Source organism: Musca autumnalis, unplaced genomic scaffold, assembly GCF_047663935.1.
Source record: "Musca autumnalis isolate F117 unplaced genomic scaffold, ASM4766393v1 scaffold_1, whole genome shotgun sequence".
Classification (NCBI taxonomy): Eukaryota; Metazoa; Arthropoda; class Insecta; order Diptera; family Muscidae; genus Musca; species Musca autumnalis.
Window position 1 is genome coordinate 133,477,796 of NW_027411644.1, and position 11,775 is coordinate 133,489,570.

At 35.6% G+C, this 11,775-nt stretch overlaps 2 pseudogenes; both read right to left on the reverse strand.

Annotated features, from left to right (window-relative positions):
• Positions 1-17: 17 nt before the first annotated feature.
• LOC141403984 (myosin light chain kinase family member 4-like) lies at positions 18-6,785 on the reverse strand (annotated as a pseudogene).
• LOC141404036 (myosin light chain kinase family member 4-like) lies at positions 6,707-11,305 on the reverse strand (annotated as a pseudogene).
• Between the last annotated feature and the right edge of the window lie 470 nt (positions 11,306-11,775).

An 11,775-nucleotide genomic window follows, 5' to 3' on the forward strand; every position in this document is an offset into this window, starting at 1 on the left:
ACGTAATTACCGGCATTCTAGTTTCTCATTCTCAGTTTATCGCGGAATGCAAGGTAACGGAAGCGTTGAATTTGTTTATTACGATCAGCGTGATCGGCAGTTAGCCATGGGTGAAGGAGACATTCATGTGCTGTCATTCGTTTTCCTTGTTTGCTACAAGCAATTTTCTAATAAAGTCTTTAGCTTCATCCGATATACATATATTTAAAAGCCTCTTCATCAAACTCCCATTGACATGATTTAACATTTTTCAGAGTATTTACGTCATTATCTCCAGCAAATGGCGATAGACCACTTAATAAAATGTAAGTTAAAACTCCAGTTGCCCACATGTCTGTGTAAAATCCAACAGGTTCACGGTTTACTATTTCGGGAGCAGCAAATTCTGCAGTTCCAGTTGTTATCTTTACCTTTTCATTAGGATCAAGGCGGGTGGCAAGACCGAAGTCTATTAATTTTACATTATTACTCTTACGAGTTTGACACATGATGTTCTCAGGTATTATGTCAAGGTGGACAATGTTCTTTTCGTGCATGTATTTGATACCTTCACAAATTTGTCGCATGTAATGTATAACTTCCGCTTCAGACATTTGGTAATCATCCGCCGTGATACGTTCAAATAGTTCTCCACCGGACAAACTGAAAGAATATATATACAGTCAGGGACAAAAATTTACATACACCCCCTAAATCTCGGGTATTAGGGTTAGTAGTGATTTTTATGAAATTCCAAGTATGCAGTTGTATTTCTTCTCACTAATAAACAATATTTAATAGAACAAAAGTATATTCCATAATACAAATAACTGTAAATTTTACAAAAACCTAAAAATGATGGAGACAAAAGTTTACATACACCCCAAGGAAATATGCGTATTACCGTGCAATTTATGGAATTAACAGCAAAATTTATACATTTGGAACAAATCTAGTTTAGTAAAAACTCTCCGATTTTTTGAAATTTTTTCCAGAGGTAGGTATTTTTACGCTGATTACGGGAATATAAAATTTTCTTGGGGGACGGACCCGGTTACCCGGTTATTCGACCCGAAAGTCCGGGTACCCGGTACCCGATAGACCCGGTTCTACTGAACCGATTCGTTGGAAAGCTTATGAAACTACCTATCCAACAAGTGGTCATATGATGGGGTTATCTCCAGGGGTTCAGAAGTTATAACCAAAATACCTCTTTTTGGACCCGGGTTTTTTCATAAAACCCTCAAAAAGTCGAAAAAGGGCCCATTATGTTTGCTCAATTAATTCACGTAATTTTATAGCTCATACTTCAACCTTTCCAAAATGGTGCCATTTGTTATAATACCTTCACTGGGTCCAGAGTTTTTCTAAATTCATCACTTTTTTTAAGTAAATTTTTTTCTAAGTAGCCGGCCTTCGGCCGGGGATTTAAGACTTTCTCCTATGGACAGGTTCAAATCTAGGGAATGGGAACAACATTTTCTTTTAAATTATACATTTTCTCTAAGTAGCCGGCCTTCGGCCGGGGATTTAAGACTTTCTCCTATGGACAGGTTCAAATCTAGGGAATGGGAACAACATTTTCTTTTAAATTATAAATTTTCTCTAAGTAGCCGGCCTTCGGCCGGGGATTTAAGACTTTCTCCTATGGACAGGTTCAAATCTAGGGAATGGGAACAACATTTTCTTTTAAAGTATAATTTTTCTCTAAGTAGCCGGCCTTCGGCCGGGGATTTAAGACTTTCTCCTATGGACAGGTTCAAATCTAGGGAATGGGAACAACATTTTCTTCTAAATTTTAATTTTTTCTCTCATTCTAAGGTCAATATCTCTGGACCCAGTGAAGGTATTATAACAAATGGCACCATTTTGGAAAGGTTGAAGTATGAGCTATAAAATTACGTGAATTAATTGAGCACCCATAATGGGCCCTTTTTCGAGCAAGGGTAAGCTTTAACAAGCTATACAAGAAGTTTGACCTTAAATAACGGCATTTGACCACCAAAAATTATTTTCTTTTTTCTAAAATATATCTCAGACACCCAGAGGCATTCGCCAAAACAATAAAATGTATACATTTTGCTGTTAATTCCATAAATTGCACGGTAATACCCATATATCCTTGGGTGTATGTAAACTTTTGTCCCCATAATTTTTAGGTTTTTGTAAAATTTACCGTTATTTGTATTATGGAATATACTTTTGTTCTATTAAATATTGTTTATTAGTAAGAAGAAATAAAACTGCATAGTTGGAATTTCATAAAAATCACTACTAACCCTAATACTCGAGATTTAGGGGGTGTATGTAAACTTTTGTCCCTGACTGTATATATATATTAGAATACTCAAAATATATTTAAGTTCGTAATACTTACAATTCCAAAATCAAAACCATTTCATCGTCATCCTCAAAGGCAACATGTAAATTTATAAGCTGCTGATGATGTAATTGATTCATTACATCAATTTCTCTTCGAATCATGTCTTTTTCAATTGAGTGTGAAACGGGAATAAATTTAGCTGCGAAAACATTACCAGTTTTAAGTTCTCTACACCTTTGCATAACGCCAAATGCACCAGTGCCAATTTCTTCTAAAATTTTATATTTGTCTTTTGCAAGAAAAATGTAAAAAGTAAACAGACACCTTCCCAGGAAAAACCCGCAAGCAATCAGCTGACTTGCCAAAACAGAACAATTTGTCCGCCATTAAAGGAACCAATGCAAGCAAAAATTTTATATTTTCCTTAAAGTAAAACAAATAAAATGGCCTAAAAAAGAATTTTTACACTTTGCAACTGTGTTCTCCAAGAAAACAATACAATTAGGCTTGCTATTTCCACAATAAAATTGTTTTTAATTTTGAGAAACATAAATCACCGAATAATTAAAAACAGATGACTGATTGTTTTCAGGAACAAGAAGAGCTGCAAGTGGTTGCTAGAAGAAATTTGTCCAGCAAGAATTTGCAAACTCTCTGTACAAGAACTGTCGAAATGTCTCTCTCGGATCGCTCTGTTTTGCTGGACTTTTGTGTTAACAGACGACTTTCAGTGGTACAAATTGTTACAAATTTTAGGATAACCAGACAGACTTAATATATTAGGTAAGCATATAACTGTAATGTTTAGATTTCGTTATATAACATGATGTTTTATGTGACAGGTTTGAAACTTTTATACGCAATTTAGACGTTATTTACAATTATATGTACAAGGAGTTGAACTGGAAGCGATCCCTGAACCTATAAGTATCGTTTCTGATACCATTATTTGCAAATTTCCTGCTTGATTGCGATTTTAAATTAGCAGCATTTTTTCTGTTATGGGTAATGTTTTTATACATTGTTCATAAACATTTTTTTATATCATAAATTTTCTGTGTTCTTTCTAGCTTTAGAGTTCTTTTACTCCAAAAAGTGGCAAAACTGGAAGCCATTGTTAAGAGAGAGAGAACAAAAACGACTTTCTCTTCTACCACAGGCCACCAGACACATTTCGTCGTTAAGAAAATGAATAATGAAGCAAAGAAAATAAAAGAATAAAGCGCGCAATGGCAAATAAAATGAAAAACAGTGAAATAAAATAAGAAAATTGAATGTGTATGTTTATTTTTGACATTTTTACCAGATATGCAATCTAATAATTTTTTTATTATGTTTTCGATATCATAAAAGGCAAATTTGTTGTCGTAGTAAAATTCTTGCCGCGTATACTGCAGTTGAGATAGTTGTTCTGTTCCAGAACCTGCAAAAATTTATTTATATTATATTTAAAATTTAAATTTTCAAAAATGGTAGATTCTTATAGTTGTGGAACAAAGCAAGTATAAGATAAGTTCTTAAAAAGAAATTCCCCAAATCACCAAGGCGGTTTTTGTCCCCATATCCAAGACCTATATCTCGGGAAGTATGAACTTCCTTGCAATCAGGATCCCAGGGACAACCTATGGTAAAAATTTCAGCCCCATAAGAGAGGTGCTATAATGAGACATTTCCGAAATCGCTCAACAGGTCACAATTATTTTCCAGTCGATGCCAAAACTTTACCAATTCATTGTTGTGGTCTGTTGTCTGTAAAAACTAAGATACAGCTCGCAATATTTAAGATAGAGCTTTATAATTTGTTACATAAGTTCCTATTACACCTTGTGTTGAAAATGGGCCATCTCTCGAATCGCTTTGATTTTTGTTTTAGCAACTTGTATTCACGGCCCCCCATACGGCGGTACAAGTTTCATCAGGGGCAAAACCCTACTTCCTGAGAAAATAGCCTGAAAGGTTCAAAAACCCCTATGACACCGTGTGTAGTGGTTGGAGCGCAAGATAACTCTCGAACGGATCTGCCGATTCGATCCAAAATTTGGCCTTCATAATATTTTGTCCAAACTAAGTTTAAGTTCGAAGATAAGCCATATCGGTTCACTCCTTCAGGTACCTCCCCCACAAAAATTCAAAAATGTTCGGGAAAAATTGTGCGTACGATAACTCTTGAAGGGACGGACGGATTTGACGCATCCTAATATAGCTACCAGATATAGATCAGGTTTGAATATGGACTATATTTGCCCATTCCTTCGGGTACCTCCCACACAAAATTTCGGATAAGTTCACTTTATGACCAGCTCTTGACTGACTTTGATTTCTGATGACGCAACTTGCAATCGCTGACTTAATTACAACGGTAAAAGTTTTTTCAGTGGCAAGTCCATACTTCTTCGGAAAACTGCCCGAAAGTTGTAAAAACCCCCTGTGGCACCATATGTAGACCAATTTGGTCCACAATTTTGCCTTGGTCATATTTTGTCCAAACTTAGTTTAACTTTTAAAATGGCCCATATCGGTCCTCTCCTTAGGCGATCCTTTGGAAATTTATACCGATGATGTAGAGCCATATTATGTTTTCCGTGTACAAGTCTATGCTTCCTGGCATACTGGCCAACAGGTGTACGATAACCCACTGAAATGACTAGTGGGCGCGATATTTATCGAAAAGATATGGTTCTCAAAATAAGATCCACTTCCGTAATGCACTATGTCGGTTCATTCCCTTTAATCCTAATCCACTTTTTTGTCGGCAAGTTCAAATGTCCAAATGCCACAAAATTCTGAAAAGACCCTAAATACATTCGATCTGTCCGTAGATGAAAGTTCCAATTCAAATATGCTGAGGGTATATCTCTGTCGGCAAAGCCGACTGATACGTTTTTACTTGTTTTATTTTTAATTTCATCACAAAAATCAGCTGTTGTCGAAAAGAAAAGAATGGTTATTGAAAACTTTGAAAATATACACTATACATCTGATTGTTGAAGGTGTTTAGTGATATACGAGTGATTACGCAAACTTTCGTACATTGTCAAAGTTCAAAATCAATACATATTAGCTGTGTTCCTTCACCTACCTGAGGTTACCATTTTTAACCTGCAAAGCGTTCCTTAACCCAAAAAAATTTTAAAAGTGAGAGAGGAGAGAGAGCACATATGCCTTTCTCTTCTACCACAGGCTACTAGACAAATTTCTGCAGGTAAAAAATGGTAGAACTGATTTTTAGACATTTGTTTGACGATTATTTCACAATGAAGAAACAAATGAACGAAAAACAGACGAAAAAGTCGAACGCTAACAAAACAAAATTAAAAACTGTGAAATAAAAAAAGAAATTTGATTTTTTGTGTTTCTTTTTGACATTGCCAACAGATCTACAATTTTTCCGTTCCTTTACTTTTCTGGTAAAATATTAATGAGAGAGCAATTTTGACACTTTTCTCTTTTACCATTTTTACCATTAAAAAAGTAAAGGAAAAAAGCTATTTATCGTTCGACGGGATTTTCTTACCTAAGCGTTTAATCATACTAATAATTAATTTACCGATATAATAATACAATAACCAAAATAATAAATTAAAATATAGGAAATTTATAAAGTCTGAAAAAATTATACGGATTTTCAAATTCATGAAATAGAACGCTTATTTCCACTTTTATTGATTGCAAATTTTCAAATTTCGTAGATAAATTTTAATCAAACATGGAACCATCAATCCATATATAAAAAGTGATTCAGGGGCTAAATGCCTTCAACAATAACTACACACTCGGTTTCATCTTCTCCATGACAATTCGTTGCTTTACATGTGTATTTGCCTGAATCCGACGGCCTGCAGTCTATAATTTCAAGGGTAACTATGCCGTCAGAATGAGTCATGGAATATTCGTATTTACTAAGCTCTCGCCCATCCTTGTACCATTTGACAGAGGCCACGGGTTTCCCGCTTAAACAACAAAGTAATTTGCAGGTATCACGTGATTGCATAACACGTGGCCGTAACAGGAAAGATGGCACTGATTCTGACTCCTCCTGCCAGAATGTATATGGAAGTGGCTCGCGTCTTCGTACTGCTGTGGATTCATGAACATATCTTGGTTGTTATTTAGGCAATGGTGGTACGTTGAGGAAAACAACTTCCTCTCTAGATCCGTAGTGATTTTCTGCTCGAATAATATATTCACCGCGATCCTCTAGTTTTACCCGGTTAATAATGAAATAGTAGTCATCGCCGACGTATCGTTTCATGAATTTGACGCTTTGTCGTAATTCGGAATTATGCGACCAAGACAAAGTAGGAGTGGCAGTAGCAATACAACGACAATAGAACTTTACACTTTGTCCTTCATAACAAAATTGTGAAGAGGGACGTATTACGAATCGCGGAGCAGCCTGTCTGCGATCAAATGTTGCATCACATATTTTATATTTCTCCATTAAAAGTTTGCGCAATGATGAGTACTCCGAAATTCTTCCCATGGGTATCACGTAATTACCGGCATTCTAGTTTCTCATTCTCAGTTTATCGCGGAATGCAAGGTAACGGAAGCGTTGAATTTGTTTATTACGATCAGCGTGATCGCCAGTTAGCCATGGGTGAAGGAGACATTCATGTGCTGTCATTCGTTTTCCTTGTTTGCTACAAGCAATTTTCTAATAAAGTCTTTAGCTTCATCCGATATACATATATTTAAAAGCCTCTTCATCAAACTCCCATTGACATGATTTAACATTTTTCAGAGTATTTACGTCATTATCTTTAGCAAATGGCGATAGACCACTTAATAAAATGTAAGTTAAAACTCCAGTTGCCCACATGTCTGTGTAAAATCCAACAGGTTCACGGTTTACTATTTCGGGAGCAGCAAATTCTGCAGTTCCAGTTGTTATCTTTACCTTTTCATTAGGATCAAGGCGGGTGGCAAGACCGAAGTCTATTAATTTTACATTATTACTCTTACGAGTTTGACACATGATGTTCTCAGGTTTTATGTCAAGGTGGACAATGTTCTTTTCGTGCATGTATTTGATACCTTCACAAATTTGTCGCATGTAATGTATAACTTCCGCTTCAGACATTTGGTAATCATCCGCCGTGATACGTTCAAAATAGTTCTCCACCGGACAAACTGAAAGAATATATATACATATATATATATTAGAATACTCAAAAATATTTAAGTTCGTAATACTTACAATTCCAAAATCAAAACCATTTCATCGTCATCCTCAAAGGCATCATGTAAATTTATAAGCTTCTGATGATGTAATTGATTCAGTACATCAATTTCTCTTCGAATCATGTCTTTTTCAATTGAGTGTGAAACGGGATTAAATTTAGCTGCGAAAACATTACCAGTTTTAAGTTCTCTACACCTTTGCATAACGCCAAATGCACCAGTGCCAATTTCTTCTAAAATTTTATATTTGTCTTTTGCAAGAAAAATGTAAAAAGTAAACAGACACCTTCCTAGAAAAACCCGCAAGCAATCAGCTGACTTGCCAAAACAGAACAATTTGTCCGCCATTAAAGGAACAATGCAAGCAAAAATTTTATATTTTCTTAAAAGTAAAACAAATAAAATGGCCTAAAAAAGAATTTTTACACTTTGCCAACTGTGTTCTCCAAGAAAACAATACAATTAGGCTTGCTATTTCCACAATAAAATTGTTTTTAATTTTGAGAAACATAAATCACCGAATAATTAAAAACAGATGACTGATTGTTTTCAGGAACAAAGAAGAGCTGCAAGTGGTTGCTAGAAGAAATTTGTCCAGCAAGAATTTGCAAACTCTCTGTACAAGAACTGTCGAAATTCTCTCTGGATCGCTCTGTTTTGCTGGACTTTTGTGTTAACAGACGACTTTCAGTGGTACAAATTGTTACAAATTTTAGGATAACCAGACAGACTTAATATATTAGGTAAACTGTAATGTTTAGATTTCGTTATATAACATGATGTTTTATGTGACAGGTTTGAAACTTTTATACGCAATTTAGACGTTATTTACAATTATATGTACAAGGAGTTGAACTGGAAGCGATCCCTGAACCTATAAGTATCGTTTCTGATACCATTATTTGCAAATTTCCTGCTTGATTGCGATTTTAAATTAGCAGCATTTTTCTGTTATGGGTAATGTTTTTATACATTGTTCATAAACATTTTTTTATATCATAAATTTTTCTGTGTTCTTTCTAGCTTTACTCCAAAAAGTGGCAAAACTGGAAGCATTGTTAAGAGAGAGAGAACAAAAACGACTTTCTCTTCTACCACAGGCCACCAGACACATTTCGTCGTTAAGAAAATGAATAATGAAGCAAAGAAAATAAAAGAATAAAGCGCGCAATGCCAAACAAAATGAAAAACAGTGAAATAAAATAAGAAAATTGAATGTGTATGTTTATTTTTGACATTTTTACCAGATATGCAATCTAATAATTTTTTTATTATGTTTTCGATATCATAAAAGGCAAATTTGTTGTCGTAGTAAAATTCTTGCCGCGTATACTGCAGTTGAGATAGTTGTTCTGTTCCAGAACCTGCAAAAATTTATTTATATTATATTTAAAATTTAATTTTCAAAATGGTAGATCTTATAGTTGTGGAACAAAGCAAGTATAAGATAAGTTCTTAAAAAGAAATTCCCCCAAATCACCAAAGGCGGTTTTTGTCCCCATATCCAAGACCATATCTCGGGAAGTATGAACTTCCTTGCAATCAGGATCCCAGGGACAACCTATGGTAAAAATTTCAGCCCCATAAGAGAGGTGCTATAATGAGACATTTCCGAAATCGCTCAACAGGTCACAATTATTTTCCAGTCGATGCCAAACTTTACCAAATCATTGTTGTGGTCTGTTGTCTGTAAAAACTAAGATACAGCTCGCAATATTTAAGATAGAGCTTTATAATTTGTTACATAAGTTCCTATTACACCTTGTGTTGAAAATGGACTATATCTGTCCACGTTTTTAAAAAACCCTCCAAAAACGGCTCCTCCCAATTTTTGGTATTTTGAAGAATTAAGCCTCATCATCTAATTTTGATATATACCCCATAGAATGGTACACCCCGATTTAACGTATTTTGAAAGGTTTTAGCCCCATTATCATTCCGACATGGCTAAAATTTGGTACGTAGTCCCGTTGGAGCGTTAAGCAACCCTGCAGGGATGTTTCGATATATATCATCATTTTAATATAGACTCAATCGAACGTTACCTTCCCATTTGGAAGATATGGCTGCAATTAGGTATTTAATTAGGGTATAAAATATGTCGGCTTAATTCAGTGTTTACTCGTTATACCCTCAGCCTTTAGGCTAAGAAGGGTATATACACTTTCATACGGGCAAAATGTGCCTCATCGAAATAATGGTTTTAGACCCCAAGTATGTTTGGACGAAATGTGTCCCTCTGTCTGTCTGTCTGGTGGCTGGAGCGCACGATAACTCTCGAAGGGATGAACCGATTCGGTTCAAATTTTGGCTTTCGTAAATATTTTGCCCAAACTTAGTTTAAGTTCGAAGATGGGCTATATCGGTCCACTCCTTCCGGTACCTCCCACACAAAAAGTTCGAAAATGTTCCGGAAAGTTGTGCGCATGATAACTCTTAAAGGGAGTAACTGATTTGGTTCATACTTTGCACATCGTGAAACTTTTACCAGACTTAGATAAGGTTTCAATATCGACTCAATCGGTCCACTCCTTCGGGTACATCCCACACAAAATTTCGGAAAAGTTCAGTTTAGGGCCATCTCTCGAATCGCTTTGATTTTTGTTTTAGCAACTTGTATTCACGGCCCCCCATACGGCGGTACAAGTTTCATCAGGGGCAAAACCCTACTTCCTGAGAAAATAGCCTGAAAGGTTCAAAAACCCCTATGACACCGTGTGTAGTGGTGGAGCGCAAGATAACTCTCGAACGGATCTGCCGATTCGATCCAAAATTTGGCCTTCATAATATTTTGTCCAAACTAAGTTTAAGTTCGAAGATAAGCCATATCGGTTCACTCCTTCAGGTACCGCCCCAAAAAATTCAAAATGTTCGGGAAAAATTGTGCGTACGATAACTCTTGAAGGGACGGACGGATTTGACGCATCCTAATATATCTACCAGATATAGATCAGGTTTGAATATGACTATATTTGCCCATTCCTTCGGGTACCTCCCACACAAAATTTCGGATAAGTTCACTTTATGACCAGCTCTGACTGACTTTGATTTCTGATGACGCAACTTGCAATCGCTGACTCAATTACAACGGTAAAAGTTTTTTCAGTGTCAAGTCCATACTTCTTGGGAAAACTGCCCGAAAGTTGTAAAAGCCCCCTGTGGCACCATATGTAGACCAATTTGGTCCAAAATTTTGCCTTGGTCATATTTTGTCATAGTTAGTTTAACTTTTAAAATGGCCCATATCGGTCCTCTCCTTAGGCGATCCTTTGGAAATTTATACCGATGATGTAGAGCCATATTATGTTTTCCGTGTACAAGTCTATGCTTCCTGGCATACTGGCCAACAGGTGTACGATAACCCACTGAAATGACTAGTGGGCGCGATATCTATCGAAAAGATATGGTTCTCAAAATAAGATCCACTTCCGTAATGCACTATGTCGGTTCATTCCCTTTAATCCTAATCCACTTTTTTGTCGGCAAGTTCAAATGTCCAAATGCCACAAAATTCTGAAAAGACCCTAAATACATTCGATCTGTCCGTAGATGAAAGTTCCAATTCAAATATGCTGAGGGTATATCTCTGTCGACAAAGCCGACTGATACTTTTTTACTTGTTTTATTTTTAATTTCATCACAAAAATCAGCTGTTGTCGAAAAGAAAAGAATGGTTATTGAAAACTTTGAAAATATACACTATACATCTGATTGTTGAAGGTGTTTAGTGATATACGAGTGATTACGCAAACTTTCGTACATTGTCAAAGTTCAAAATCAATACATATTAGCGTTCCTTCACCTACCTGAGGTTACCATTTTTAACCTGCAAAGCGTTCCTTAACCCAAAAAAAATTTAAAAGTGAGAGAGGAGAGAGAGAGCACATATGCCTTTCTCTTCTACCACAGGCTACTAGACAAATTTCTGCAGGTAAAAAATGGTAGTACTGATTTTTCGACATTTGTTTGACGATTATTTCACAATGAAGAAACAAATGAACGAAAAACAGACGAAAAAAGTCGAACGCTTACAAAACAAAATTAAAAACTGTGAAATAAAAAAGAAATTTGATTTTTTGTGTTTCTTTTTGACATTGCCAACAGATCTACAATTTTCCGTTCCTTTACTTTTCTGGTAAAATATTAATGAGAGAGCAATTTTGACACCTTTCTCTTTTACCATTTTACCATTAAAAAAGTAAAGGAAAAAAGCTATTTATCGGTCGACGGGATTTTCTTACCTAAGTGTTTAATCATACTAATAATTAATTTACCGATATAATAATACA